Below are 16,598 nucleotides of genomic sequence, written 5' to 3' on the forward strand. Positions count from 1 at the left end.
CAAAACTTCAGTATGTGTAGGGTTAAAGGGTGGAAATGTGCTGTAACTTGCAGTGGAAATTTCCACTGCGTGCTTTATTGGCAGAGGAATGAGCCATACCCATGGTAAGGGGTGTGTATGTGTGGTCTCTTCATAAACACACTGGAATGCTGTGTCACATTATTTTTCCTTTCAGCTTTCTGACTAGTTTTTGGTTTTGGTCTTCCTGATTTTTATGGKGTCACAGTGTACTTACGTCCACTGAAACCTCTGGGACATTTGCCTAAGAACAAACTGCAGGATYGTGTTTTAGCTGCACTGTCTGTTATTTATCAATATTTGTCATTCATTCGTCATTCATCCTTCTTCATTACTGAATAGAACAGTCTGCATTTTTTTTTTAATTCTATACATCCAACATATAACTATGAGAACAGCTATGAGAAAATTGGTTAAAAGATACAAGAGGAAGGTTAAAAATACTTAGAAATTACCAAAAGAGTTCCTCAAAGATCTGTACTGGAACCTGAGCTATTCAATTTATTTGTCAATGATTTGGAAAAGGTATTGAATAGTGAAGTAACAAAGTTATCAGAATTMTTAATCACAATGGTCAAAAGTAAACCTGGCTGCAAAAAAGAGCTGCAAAAATATAAGTCTGTGTGACAAAAGGACAACCGAAAGATACAAAAAGGTTAAACAAAAAAATATTCCTAACTATACAAACAAAAGCAGTCTTTAAATGAGCTTTGACACTCAGCTTAGAATCAACAGTCTAAAAGCATTAATTCAGTSGGAAACAGAAAATTAAATAGGATGCTCTGAATTATTAGGAAAGGAATAAAGAAAATATAAATAATTATGCCTCTTCAGTAYGGTGACAAAACTGTGCACAGTATTCAGGATTCATTCACACCGTGAAGACGGTACTATGGACACAGAAAAGGTATAAAGAAATGGGTTACAAGAATAGAGATACAGCTTCTGCATGAGGAGAGACTGAGAAGAGTGAGCATCTTCATTTTCAAAGAAATAGCTCAGATAGGACACAAAATCATGATTTGAGTAGAGAAAGTAAATAGGAAATGTTTATTAAATACTTCYCTCATCATAAACACCAGAGGACACCAATAAAATCTGCAGATTTGATAATCTCAAATCAAAAGAAAATGACAAAAGATTCAAAAGAAAATGACAAAATTCATGGACTTCTTGGTAGCACGAAGGCTCTGCAGTGAATGTCTCTGGAAGTGAGTGCGTGGGGGATGCCCACCCTGGAGATAGGACCTGCGGCATTCAGTCTTCCCCAAGCAGCTGCTATGGGCCACCGYAGGAGGCAGACTCCAAGATTAAATAAACTTTTGGGCTGTCCCAGTATGAATCCGACATTCCCAAAACTAAGCACACCAGACGTAGTTCAATGATGCAAACACCTAAAAACTGTGAAACCAAGACCTGTTTGTCACATACTGAGAACTCACGAAGTACTAACTGCATTAAAACATGTAAAAGGAAGAAGATCTGCAAAACACTTAATAAGGATCCAGCGCTACTCCTCTCACAACAGAAGGATTTTACCACTGGCATCAGTAAGCACACAGTTAAACTGAGTGTTGACTTTAAAAACCCCACCTGAACTCTATTAGAGAGTTAGTAATTATCTCTTTGGGGGTTTCTGYGTCTAACCAGGTCTTCAGGAGTGTATGAAGAGTTGCCTTTGTGTATTCTGAAGGTAATGTGGATGGAAACAACAATACTACAGATCAGAGAGTGTAAATGATGAAGTATTTAGGCTCATACAATACACAAATTAAATGTAACACATTTGTATTTTTCGAAGTTTTGTTTTTTGTCTTTGTATTAWTGCATTTCACATATTTTTCTGCAGATTTTCATTTAACATAATCAATCTACAGGACTCAGAATACAACGAATGACTCTGAAAACACCATCAGAACACTGACCTTCAAATCCAACAGTTCAGCTAGTGCTGTAGATTGYTTCTAGTTGCTCATGGCCAAAAGCTCTTTGAAAACCTATCTTTTTCAGTGATGTAGTATTATACTGATTTTGAGTGGTCAGTAGCAGAGACCATTTATAAAACAAAATTATGTGATTTATGAGTATGGTAACCATTAGGCAAATTAAGGTTCTTGTTCCACTATCCTGAAAATGACAATATAGAACTAGAAAAAGTTTGCTGCATTCAATACAGATGATTAGGTATCTTCCACAAAACTCTTGATTAAATAGGCTAAGAAACCTGGAAAACTACCAGTTGATGACAGAGGTAGGACTAGGGGCTATGAAATCATGAATGCCATATGAAAAGTGAATAGGGAATGACTATTCAATGTTTCTTCTATTACAAACACTAGCAAAGGACCAAATTAAATTATCAAGCAGAAGTATTAAAATAAACACTTTTTTTGATACAGGCAGTAATTAAATGGTGGATCTTACTGCCACAGGATTTTGTCACAGAGACTATCTATGACAGAGGTAGGACACACACAGAGATACGTGTGTAACTTCCATTCACATGACACATATTGCCTGAAACTACAAGGGTGTATCAAAAGAAATTCTGCTATATTCCTGTCTGGCCTGCAAACATTTCCCCTAAGCAGCTAGTTTTGGCCACTGAAAAGGACAGGATTCTGGTTTGGGTGGACTTTTAGCTATTACAGTAAGCAGATACTRTCAGATACTTTTCAGATCTGCATAATCCCTTACCCATAGTCATGCAGCTTACAGACCAAACATTTACTAAATACAACTAAGCTCATTTCTGGTATCATAGGTATCTAGAAAGGAGAAGGTGGTTCGTATCCACTGCTTCAGCTTGGATGTCACTGCTGAAACTTAGCAACATTTACACCTAAGGCACACTATCAGAACATAAACAGACCAAACGAATACTCTTAATTGCACTGAAATTTTAAGAAAAAAATTAGCAAGTTAGAGCCATAACACAAAAAAAACTAATAGATAAATTGAATCATGGGAGCTTACATAGTACAGAGATCAAAATACTTGGAAATACATGTTACATACACATCTTTTGAATGGTATGGCTTGTTCTGGTAGCATTGGTATTGTGGTGTTGCCATTGTGTTTTAGTGTCCCATTTGTGGGAAGTCTTGGGAGAGAAGGTACAGGCCTYCTTTAAACAAGGTATAAATCTTCTGCTTGGTATTAGCTCTGTTAATAGAAGAGACAGGAGCATATTTCTGTCCTTTAATAGAATGGGTAATCAATCTGGTTAGTCACATGGTAAGGACTGAACTGCCCTTAAAAAAAAAAAAGTCAGATAAGGGAAGGCTCTGACTGGTATGACATGGCTTGTGCAAGTCCTCCTTGGAAGTGCTGCATCATATTGCACCGTAGTACACTCTTTTGCAAACTAATTTATCCAAGCACAGCAGGGATTCTGCTGAGAGACAGCGATGAGAGACAGTACCATCAGACTTCTTAAGAAAACTGCATAGCTCTGACCCATTTTTCGTAAACATTCTCTAAAACAATGCAGTTAGCTGCCTGCTTTTGATGAGATTTCAACTCCTCTTCAGATTAGTTACAGTTATGGTGAGAAAAATAAGACAGAAATGTGGTAAGAAGTAACAGATCTGTTTTAGTGATGAATGCTACCACTGAATCATATAAACTTTTCTAAACTGATGAAAACAGAGGACAGAAGCCAACATTATCTGTGGTACTGATTCTACGATTCTATGAATCATCTAGTAATCATCTAAACAACAGAACAGTCTGAATAGTAGTTTCTCACAGCAAATCATGGATATTTTACAATACCAGAAGTAYAGACTTGAGTGAAAAAAAGGAATATAACATTGAAAAAAAATTAAATATATAATCTATTGAGGCATTAGTAAACAAACTACAGTCCCCAGTTTTGTTTTTTAAAAATAGAACAATTCAAAATACTTTCTCTGCCCATACTTCGAGATGGCAAATATGGCTACTTTGGAAAAGATTTCCTGCGTTTTAGAGACAAAAATTACATATTACAAAAAAGGCCTAAAAAAAGATAGGAGACTTGAAACCCATTGATTTTAACAGGATACAAGCATCTGATTTACCTCAGTTATAAAAGGTGCTTACAAACCTTAAAACCTGATCCTGTCCTTATAGCAGTCATTGTTCAAGACTGTATCAATACAGATTTCATCAAACTCTTCCTCATTTCTGATCAAATCACACACTTTCAGATCACGTATGTTCTAGCCCTTTATATAAAAGAAAGGTGGTGAGGTGATCAGATTATATCTAACAACATCTTTTTGGTGGTTCAATACAGAAYGTGACTATAATCCTCTCTCACACGTTACTCTGCATGTTTTATTATTTATCACACATTTGACTGGCTTGGTGGATGAGAGCGGAGCACTGGATGTTATCTCCATCAAGGCTTTCAACACAGTCTCTCCTAACATTCTCATAGACAAACCAACAAAATATGGACTAGGTAAGAGGACAGTGAGGTGATCTGATAACTGGCTAAACTGTTAGACTCAAAGGGTTGCGATCAGCAGTGTGAAGGCCAGCTGGAAGCCAGTAACCACTGGTATACCCCAGGGTTGATAGTGGGGCTAATACTGTTTAACACCTGCACTACTGACCTGTATGATGGGTAACAGCACACCCTCAGCAAGTTTGCAGATGATACAGAACCGAAGGAGTGGTTGATATACTAGACAGCTGCGCAGCCACTCAGAAGGACCTCAACAGGGTGAGGAACTGSGTCAAGAGGAACCTCACGAAGTCCTATAAAGACAAATGCAAAGTCCTGCACCTGGGGAGGAGTAACTCCATGTACCAGTACAGGCTGGGGGCCGACCTGCTGGAAAACAGACTTGCAGAGAAGGACTTGGGGGTCCTGGTGGACACCAAGTTGACCATAAGCCAGCAATGCGCCCTTGCGGCAAAGGCAGCCAACCGCATCCTGAGCTGCCTTAGGAAGGCTGTTGCCAGCAGGTCAAGGGAGACGATCCTTTCCTTCTATTCAGCCCTGGAGAGGCCACATCGAGTGCTGTGTCCAGTGCTGGGCTGCCTAGTACAAGAGAGACAGGGACTGACTAGAGGGAGCTTGGCAAAGGGCCAAAAGCATGATTAATAGGCTGCAGCATCTCCTATCGGGAGATGTCAAGACAGCTAGGATAGTTCAGACTTTAGAGAAGGCTTAGGGAGAATCCTACCAATGTGCTTAAATACTTGAAGGGAGGGAGTAAAGACGATGAAACCAGACTCTTCTCAGTGGTATCCAGTGAAAGAACAAGAGGCAGTGGGCACAAAACCGAAATATAAAAAATTCAAAAATTCCATTAGAAAAAGAAAAGAACTTATACTGTAAAGGTGATCAAACACTGGAAGAGGTTGCCCAGAGAGGTTGTGGAGTCTCATTTCTTGGACATGGTCAAAATGTAACTGCACATGGCCCTTGGCAGCCTGCTCTAACCAATCACGCTCTGAGAACTTGGTCTCTAGGAAGGGGGGGGGTGGACTACATGATCTCCAGAGATCTCTCCCAATCTCAACTATTTTATTATAAACACCTCTATACAGGCGTCTTACTGTTGTGTAGTAGTAACAAAATATAACGTGACAAATTATAGAAAATTCCAGTGAATGATTCAATTACATTCTGAATTGAGCTAGAATTTTTCCGTTGTGTTTCCCCAGTGGGACACTTGGAAAAGGAGAATCATCTATTTTGATACGCTTTTTTTCAAAAACCGAAGTTATGACCACCTGCAAAACATTAACTGAGTAAGTAACACCCATCTACATCTGCTTTTTGTGAGCAAATCTGAAAAGAAAAAAAAAGAAAAAGAAAAAAGAAAGCTTCCTAAAAAAAAATGCTGTCTATCAGCATAATCTTGAAGCAGTCTGACAAGCTGCCCAATTCTTTCATGGCTGGTGCCTTTTAAAACTACACCCTGTTGTGCAGCTGTTTGCTGGAGTTCCTGAAGTCTGTTTTGTCTTGCCAAGGGTACTCTCCTTGCTCATAGTTCAAAGGCGTGCCATGCAGAGCACAGCATTTTTATGTCACCAATAATTTATTGTTYAGTATTATATCTTGCCCTGAATGTGCCAGGTATTTCTCAGAAAATGTATCACAAACACATGGGCCTGGCTTTATCTCACTGATAGTCTTCAGGCCTAATACCGCACACTTCCTTGTTCTCTCTGAGTATTTGGTGGTACAGAAACAGCAGGTTCTAGTGTTTATGAAATCATTTCCCTGATTGTCTAGAAAACTCAGGACTAGAGCAGTCTTCTTCCATAAGCGATTCCATAAGCAATCCCCATCTGCAAGCAGAGTTAGTGACTGGAGCACTAACAGTCATTTTGCTCTGTCACTGGGATGCAATAGGAGAAGAAATTGGAAAGCCCATTAATCCTTCCCTCTCTAGGACCTGGAAGGCTGCAGGTTCAGCTCACCTGAAATACTATGTAACCTGGATTTTGTTCAGGGTGTTTCACAGTCTTATACTGAGGCTATGTTTGATTCCATCTATGCTTTTTTTTAAACACCTTCTCTGAAAAAACAGACCTTCCTATTCACTTGCATAGCAAAACTCTTCAGGCTTTGGTATCCCATTTCTATCAGGCTTTTTTCTTCCTTTGCCAGATATTGATTTTTGCTGCTCAAATATATGAGGAAGAAAATTTTTTCCCAACTATTTTGACCCTGTCAGAGTCTTCTGGGCAACTTTTCACTAACTCTTTTTTCCTCTTCTCTAGCAAATACAAGCTACTGTCTTTTATCRCCTTAAGATCTTCAGGGCCCACCAGCCCTACCTTTTATCTCTCATTTGTACTGAGTTACTGAGTTCAGTATTCTTTTCTTCAGTAATCTCCTGCAAGCAGCACTCTAAAACACTCCTCCCTAGATAGCCTACAAAAAAATGCAGTAATTGAATCTGTGGTTTGCTTATCACGCTGACCAACAGCATTTCAGAGTTCCCTTGCACTTGTCTGATGGTGGCTATCAGATGTCTCTTGCTTTGTATTGTTAGCTCTTTGGCAACTATCCTTTGGTGAATGAATTTGTGCCTAACACAGTGGACTCCTGGTCACAAGTGAGTCTTGTTAGCACTAAGGTAATTCTATTATTAATTTATTAGATCACGTGAGTTAATAATAGCTATTACAACTACTGTTGTTGTTAGTATCAGTAAGTGTCCTGAAGATATTCATCCTTCTACAGTGCAAACAGCACTGTATCTGCATAGCAYAGTATCAGAGTAATAAATCCAAAACAGGTTTGCATAATAAACAGTATTTCCTGTATCCCTATAATCCCAGAGAAATACAAGCTTTTACCAGAAGGTGGTGCTTATGTGCCACTAAACAAAAAGATGTGGTCCTCCAAATTTAGAGAAGTTCCCAGATAGCAGGACAGAAAATGAAAATATCATTTATGATTTCTATTCTTCTTTTTGGAAAGACGGGCTGAAGTACAAAGATACAGTATCTTTCACAGAAGATGACTTTTCCAAGTTTGTACAAATTACATTCAGATTGACAGTGAAATAAGCTGTATGTGCTGCTAGGTGCTAGTCCTTGCACAGAACAATAAGAAATAATTCATAATTAYCTTTTTAAAATAATTTGTAAGGTTTTGTAAAAATGATTTAGGTTTGTATTAATAATACCTGACAAGAAGCTGCAGTTTTGACAATTTTGATTTTTACTATTTCTATTAAGCAAATGCTAATGCCAAAAAATGAAGGATAAATATACTCTCAAAAATATTAACACAAAAAAGCCCCTTGAAATTAAACTGTGAGGAGTTTGGCTGAAACAAGCTTCTAGAAAGACAACAACTTCATTTAAATAACATTTTCATTTATGCAGTATCTTTCATCCTAAAGGAATTGAGTAATTTAAGAGTTTTTTTCAATCAAAATGTAGCATTTTGGAGGTTCTTTTTAGAAAGCTGGTTTGGAGGGAGAGGAGGACTGTAGCCTCTTTCTGTCATTAGTTGTTTGTACACTCATGAAAACTATCTGTCTTGCTCTGAAACTTTGTTTTGTCTACCTTAAACAAATGGTCTTCATTTACTGATTTCAACCACAGGACTGAAGACACAAGAGACCAGAAATTGAGAGCACAGCATCTTCAGGGATGCCCAAATTTGAAAGCTATTCCACTACCTGAAACAGCATGATGCACAACAGTGCTACGGTCATCCCAGGCTTTCCTGGCCATCTGCCCTAATTCTTGCACTGTAAGGACATGGCATGTACCCTTCATCGCAGACCTGTTAAGTCTTGATGAAGTTCTCTATTGGGTAAGTGCCTTTAGTAGAGTTTATAGATTGGATTGCAACTCTGACAGATCAGGCAGGCACCTCTCCACTCTCAGTAAGGTRGAGTCTGCTTTTAGCTTTAGGATGTGACAGTTACTTTTTTTTCTGCAAATCTGAATTAAACYAAAGCTTTAAAAATAAATTTAAAAGAAACAGGCAACTTAGTACAGTTGAAGAATTTTAGTATTCAGACACTCAAAATACTAGCGACTATATATAGACTTTCTTGCATCTTACTCTCCCCTCCTACATTTGCTTTGCAGCCTGTATGAAGTGTGGAAGGGCAACAGAAGAGAAAGGACAGCAGCAGATGATTCTKGTCATGACAGTGATCTAAAGGAGAGAGAGGCTTAGTATTTCTCAGAAATGCTCACCAGCATAGTCACCCTGCAGGACTATCACCTCTTCCTTTCAAGATGTTCRGTTAGAGCTTGATTCAAAACCTGCACAATTCAGTGGCTGTCTTCTAGAAGTACTTCAGTAAGCTTTGTATAAGGCCTTTATGCACACCACACAAACGAAGGTATATTTCAATAGCATGTATACTAACAGAGCACAGTATCTAGGCACTCAAGTTTATTGTGCTGCTCTTGCACCTAACAGAACTTCATCAACAGCAATAAAGAATCTCTCAATGTATATAAGCACTCCAATTCTAGTCAGAAATGCYAGCTCTGAAGTAGCAATGCTTCTATAGCTATTACATTACAAAAGGACAGCCTCAAACTCCCATACAGTCTGGCAACATGGGGAGCTTTAAGAATAACAGGAGAGCAAGCAAGTTGAAAAAAGCCATTAATAACCAGAAAGAAATAAACCCCAAGATTCTTGGTCATCATCTGCATCAAATAATTATTTCTAGGGCAAAGAATACGTTCTTTAGCTCAGAGGCTCTTGCTTTTTAATGAGATTGTTTCATTCTGCAAAACCTGCACATCTTTAGTCACTAAATTTATAAAGAGAGCTTTCCATGAATTTTCTATTACTCTTCAATACATGCAAAGTTTTTTCTAACAAGACAGTATCACGTAATTCAAAACCGCAACATGAAGAAATACAGAAAAGCAAAAACATTATGGGTAGTATTTCATAAAAGATTTTGAAATCTATGAAATGTGAAATACCAATACGATCTATTTGTTTTAAGTTATCACTATTTAAATCATGCCTGTGGAAATCTCTATAGTTAGCACAGTTGTCGTCCCCTTCAGGGGAGAAGTTAAGCAGGATGAACTCACGGCAGTATCTGGAGTTTTAAGATTTGAGGAGACTGAACAATTCATCCCACAACGTATTAAATACTAAGCTAAAAGTGTTTGGCTGTTTGGATGTACCTGATGTTAAATCTGATTCTGACAAAGCCTATCATCTTCTTCACGGCCTTCGGTACTGTCACACCGGGCTGTAAGCCAAAATTCAGGGCCCCACTGGGTTGGAATTGGGAACTAGGAGTCTCAGTCAGGTAGTGTCCTGATGTAGTGACAGAAAAATGCAGGCAAGGTTCTGTTTTCCTGAGCATCTTAAGAACAACAGGTATTTTTCACTCAGAAACTTCCCAGTCCATTACCCTGGCAAGTTCTGTGTTCAGGAACCTCCACCCCTCTTCTCAGATTCACATTTACAACTCTTCTGCCTCTAATGTAGACACGTACTATACTTGCTCTCAAATCTACTGTGACTTTGACTTGTACTTGGCTTGTACTGGGAAGATGACCCACAGCCAGAGATAGTAAATCCTGCACTAGGCCAGAGGAAAAGTAGGGAATCACCTGTATTTCCTTTCGCTGCCTCATCATGCACATCTAAGGAATGTGGATACAGCACTTACACCCAGGGTGCTGGTAGCTAGGAATGTTTGGTCCTTTACAAGGGAAAAGAAATGGGGAGGGGGGGAGGGAAAAGCTCAAATGAATCAAATGTACCATCTCAATCTGTGGTAGGGCAGCAGCAAACTACAGAAAGTAAGACAGCACTCTTTCTCCACAGCCCTACTTTTTGGCTACTTACTGAGTCAGTATTTGGATCTCTGAGAGGGACTGGACATTATGTGGCACAGGACTCCAATCTCTGAGCTGCAACAGGAGCAAGTGTCTGCAAAAYGAACAGCGCTCCCAGCCCTTTAGTATTTGTGCTACGTGCATGAGCAACGAAGGGAGCTATTGTCCAATCTGCTTTGGTAGGAGGCCAAGGGGCAAAATGAGTATGCTGCATGGGGAAGAAAAGTTACATCTACTGGGCATGTCTTCATGTTCCTTCCTTTACTTTGGTCCCTGAAACCAACTCTAGCTCTTTTATATTTTTAACAGCATCTGGAACCTAAAGGCTGGACGAAATCTACTGAGASATTTCCCTCCTCCTCAAAAGCCTTTTTTCCTCCCCCCTCTTTCACCTCTTCTCTATGGAGCTTAGAAACATAGCATCTTGCTTGGTGCTCACAGTTAAAACTGCACAGTGCTTGCTCTCTAACAGCCTCATATAATTCTTGCAAGGAGAAGGAGCCAGTCACAGCAACTGCTCCAGACTTTTTGGCCTGATTTCTTGAGGGCAGAGGAATATACTCTCTTTATGTAAGTACCTCAGTAAGCCTTGGATTCTCCTCTCTGCAGATTCTCTTGGGTCTCACACAATACAGTTTCCCACACAGAGGCATTCGTAGTATTTTTCTCTCATTTCTGATGTCTGACAAACATAACCTCAGCATGATTCAGTTAAACAGTTACTCAAGCAGTGCACACAGGAAACCAGGCTTCGCTAGTTCCAGCGYCCATGGAAATACTTCTCGTTCCTTGGAATCACTCTGTGGTGTCTCTGGCAGGGATGCAGCACTGCCTCTCATCCCACCCTTCCAGCCTGTGCCTGGAAGTCCTTCACTAGCTGCCTGTAGATGTTTCTCCCTGCATCTGCCAGGAAGGGTGGCCTGCATAGTCCCCGCCTTTTCTTCACAACTCCTTGCTCTACATAGATAACCAGATAGTGGCATTTGCTCCTCTTTACACACTTGCACTGGCAGAAACCTACTTTTTATTCAAGGCTTCCAAGGCGGGGGGGAGCTTCTGGTCAGCCACACCTCAGCCAGCAAAGCTGAAACCTGTGACTGAGAGGTTGGCAGAAGGTATTGTAGGATCATTACTGCAGAACTGTTACAAGTAACAAGAGCAAAAAGCATGTCTGTACTGGCTGTGGTGTTACTCAGCCTACACAGACCTGAGGACCTGCTGCCTCACATGTGGAAGAGTGAGGACTGAGATCCTTTTTAAACAGAAGATCTGAACCACAGATTCTGATCTTTGCATGTGTACACACAGACTGCTGACCAAACCAGAATTACAACCTCCCTCTAAATAAAACACATTATTTTACAAAATAAAGGCTTTTCCAACCATAGCTTAAAATCTTTAGAAAACATTTTTTCCTATTAACTGCAAACCTTTTGCAGGATTCATTCATCTGTAGCTGAGAGGGGCTTGATAGTGCTATGCATCCATTCACCAGCATCTTGAAGATGACAAAACTACTATGTGTTACGTAATTCTGGATCCTCCTTTTCCAAACACTTACTTTGTATGTTTACATGGTGTTTCATATATTTTTGACTGACTTTTAACTCCTAATAGCACTACATTTGCCTAGTACTTCTATGGTTCTCTTCTTGAAGCACTCGGTATACATTAACTAATGTAATCCTCTTTAATCCTCTCAATTGATCACTTCAGTACTCCTTGGTATTTCTGCTTTTTCCTCCAGAAATGTTAAGGACTGAGCCGAAGGAAAGAGTTGTAGCATTAACTCCACTTATTATAGAAGTCAGCATGATCTGCACCTATGTGCACGGAAAACACTTGATTCTACTGCAGAAACATTTTGGGGTTTGCATGAAAGAAGTGGAAATCTACAGAACACCGGAAATAATCTTGTAAGACTTTCTTACTGCATGAAGATAAKTAAAGGTTTTTTGAACAAAGGTAGTCATTACAAGGGGTTAGATGATGCATTTTAAAAAAAATCTCTAAGAAAAAAAATGAACACTTATGAGACACTGGCGACCTTAAAAAGCCAAATGGATATATGTTCAAGGATTTCTTTTGAAGATCGCTGTTTTATGTGCACCATCTTTTACGCAACACTTCAGTTTTGAAAAGCCCTGCATGCTAAAGAGGTTCATTTCTCTAAGCAAATACACAAGATATTTTCTCCAGAGGTAAGACAGGTGAATATGGGGTTAAAAGGGGTAAAGGACTAGTTAATCAARACAGGTGAAGTTACAGGTTTTTCTGAAATCCTAACTTGAGTTCTGACCAAACAAATCAACATTTTAAAAGCAACTAAACAGAAGATTTGCAGAAAGACTTCTTTGAGGAGGAAAGGRTTTTCAGAGAAGGCATGTGCTTGAGGAGAAAATGAAACAAAGGTACGGCTAAGAAAAGTTTGAGAGCTGAAGAAAGAAAACCTGCCTATAGCAAGTGCTGTCAGTGGGAACATTTCATTTTCTTTTGGTTATAAAATTGGATCAGACAGGAAAAGGAAGTGTTTGAATTTTAAAGACTGAGTCAAACTTAGGGGAAATTTCTGTAATTTTGCGCTCTCTGTAATTCTTCCTTGAACTTTATCCTTCGTATCTTCAGATGCATGCATTGCATTCTAAGTCATTAAGGGTTTTTTTCCCCACCTTATTTTGAATGGATCAAGGACCTGCTCCAATAGGGCAATGGTTGTACTCTAAATTAGTAGTTCTCAAACTACTGTTTGCAGTCATCCACAGAGAGCTGGCTTGTCACATAGTTCTAGCTGCAACCTTGTAAACTGAAATAAAAGACACTAGAAAGATGTATTAAGTACATTCCCATGACRCTGTCTCAGTAAATAAAACTGGAGTGACAATGCAGTATTATCAGAGAATTGAGAAGTGTTCTTTGACAAATCTTGGATGCTGGATTGACTCTGTGCATTTCTAAAATCTCAGAAGCCTACAACTGCTTCTCTGGAATATTGTAATAATTTACCATAGAGAAATCTGTTACTAGAATACCAGGAAACAGCAGTGAAACCGAAGAGAGAAAAGTGAAAGAAAAACAGTAAACTTCAGGAAGGTAGGTTCCAGTAAACTCAGAGAAATACTAGTTAAGAATTTATGGGACGCAAGTTCATGGGGAAAAGGCGTTAGAGAGACCTGGCAATTCCTCAAAGCAATGAGGCACAAGTACAAACTGGCCCAATACAGAGGAAGAATGGAAAGCATAGAAAGAGACCAATCTGGCTAGATCTGGAGCTTGTTATTAGCCTCAAACACAGGAAGAGAGCACAGAGAAAGTGGAAATTAGGTTAGATTGCTACAGACAAGTATTTTTCAGTAGACACAAAGATCAGAAAGGCCAAGGTACAAGTAGATACAATTAGCAAAGAAGACCAAGACTAACAATAAAGAATTATGTAAGTAATAATTATATTGCTAATAATAAGAAGAACAAGGATAACAGAGCTTTGCTCCYTAGCAAAGATGAGAAGTTACATGGCAACAGAATTCACTAGGAAGATCATTTGTGATCAGGAAGCTAATATGCTCAATTTAATGAGAAATTAAGTGAGAAAACATATGACAGATTAAAATAAGGAAAGAACAAACTAGAGTATTTTAAAATATGTTATAATGAAAACAGCTTAGAATAATTTTACCAGTTTGACTCATAATTACAGTTTATTTAGCAAAATGCCTGATGTAACCTTACAGCATGATCAGTTATCTCTGAGTACTTGTGAAAGATAAATAAGGGACATGAAGACTCAGAAGAGGAAAATTAAAATATGCAGCTTTAAGTGGGAGGAGGGAGAGGAACAGATTTACATTTTAAATTCCTGRGAAAAGTCTATTGACAAATAAACAAATTGTAAATATCTTGTCAAGAATAAATCATGTCAAGTCTTTCCTAGTAAGGTTGCAGGCCTTAGCTTGTAACTATGGAAGCAGCGCATAATACCACGTTTCCAGACATTAGTAAGGCTCCTGACACCATCCCTAAGACATCCTCATGAACAGCTTAGTGCAGCTTGTCCTTGACTTTTACTAGCATACAGCAGGTGCATCATCTGTTGGAAAATGCTTCTCAGAGAGTACTTATTTATGTTTAGTTGTCAAAATGGAGGGATGTATTGAACATTGTTGCATCTTGAATGAAGTTCAACAGGTATGCACAGAAGTACTATATGTAAGCAGGAATAATCAGCTAACTACAAATACTGCACRTGGAGCAGATGGCTAGGAAGGAGTTAGACATTATAGTAAATCACATGCTGAACACAAYCTAGCAGTGGCTTGCTGTTATAAAAAAACCCAAAGATCAGACTAAATTTTATAAATAGAATACAGACCACAAAACATGCAAAATAATGGGTCTAGTCTGATCAGCACTGATAAAGCCTCTGCTAGAATACAGCATTCAGTTCCGGGCACCGCTCTTCAAGAAAAATTTAGACCCACTGGGCAGACTCCAACAGAGAGCAATAGGATTACTAGATGTCTAGAAAAGATGGCCTACACAAAATATATATATATAAAAAAAAGAGAAATGTGATAATAGCCTAGCATATAAAAGTGAATATACAGAGAATGTTCTGCTCTATACATGCATAATACTGCCATGGGAGGGACTGATAGGCTAGAAGACCTATCTTTCTACGTACCCATGGACTATAATTCCCAAATCCYAGACATGTTCCTACAGCTCCCATTGGGCATAAAAAAAAGTAAGTGTTAAATGTTGTTAAGGAAAAGGACAAACTAATGTTGCATTTATGCTTTCATTTTTGTAATGAAAATGTCCGCATCATATACCATTTATACCTCTGTATTCAGCTCCGACTCAAAATCTCAGACCAAGCAAAAGTGTGATATGTATACGAATACTACTCCCAAACTCTTCATATTCAGTTCATACTTGACTTTTATTTTAAGGCAATGCATCACCCAAGACTACTTCTTAGCTTCCTTTCATGTTTCTCTCCCCCATACCAAAAACGTCAGCTAGTTACCTTTAATATCTTCTGCTATGTTTCCCCTCATACCTGGAACTTCTCTTGAAACACCTTCAAAAGAAGGAAGAGTGTTGTTCCCTCATCAGAGGGATTCACTCCACAAGTAAGTTTGTAAAATTAAAACAAAACTGAAAAATGGGGAAAATTCATCTCAAATCAAGTATGAAAATTCTCATTAACTTTCACCTTGGACTGACTGTGGCAGTGGAGAATTTGTCACCATCTCTCTAGTTTTTTGCAGTCACGTTTGGTTTATCCACTGAACAAAGACACCGATTTCATAAAAATATAAAGCACTTCACAGCACAAATGAGCTGTCTTTGCACTGTACTTTTCTGTAGTTCTTCCCTTGGTATTTTTACAAGGCATTAAAATACCTAACTAGTAAACTGATTTGTGCAAAACAGAATAGGTTTTAAGGTTGAATGCCAAGTCCTCTTTTATGTCTCAGTGTGCAAATCCCATTGAATCCAGCAATAGCTCCTCTCCCAGCAAGARTGTAAAAGAAATCCTGGTTCAGGAGCCATCACTTCTGCAACCATGAGAGCTGAAATACTTACGTTCAAAACAGGTAGACTGACAATGACTTCACTGAAGTCAACACTGCTAGGCTAATTTATGCTAGTTAAGAATTTGTCACCTTGAATTTAAATATTGTAAGCTAGTGATATTGTTAAATCAGTTCAAACTCTTACATGCAATGAAGTTGATCTATACTAATCTCAGGTATCAACAGAGCACACATCAAATGCACAGGAAGAATTCTCAGAAGGAGACTTAAGATTCATATATGATTTTAAATACTAAAAATTCATCATATTTCATAAAGTCAGCAAGAGAATTAATAACGAATAATTCATACTACGCATTACCTGCTAAAGTTAAAATCTTCTCTCTTTAAAATGCTGACTGTAGAACTGAAACTGATTTGGAAACTGTTTAGGAGAATCATCTAAGTGTTATTCATTTGCTGTTCCGATAAAAAAACCAAGATTCTCAGATCTCCTGCATCTCTTCCTCTGCTGCCACATTTGGAAAGCTAACAGATATCCAGTCAGATGCTACAGGAAAATATAAAATTTCAAATACTGCATTAATTATTAATACTCCTGTTGTCACTAGTAGACAGTCAAAATTCAGTGTCTCATAAGCACTGAGTGCAAGCGCAGTCATATAGATGCAAAAGCATGATAGAGCTTTGTTTATTTTCATGAGTGAACACACTTGTGTTCTTCTGTACAACAGGCTTTAAACT

Source organism: Rhea americana, unplaced genomic scaffold (assembly GCF_003343005.1).
Source record: "Rhea americana isolate MKP2758 unplaced genomic scaffold, rheAme1 scaffold_13, whole genome shotgun sequence".
NCBI classification, from domain to species: domain Eukaryota; kingdom Metazoa; phylum Chordata; class Aves; order Rheiformes; family Rheidae; genus Rhea; species Rhea americana.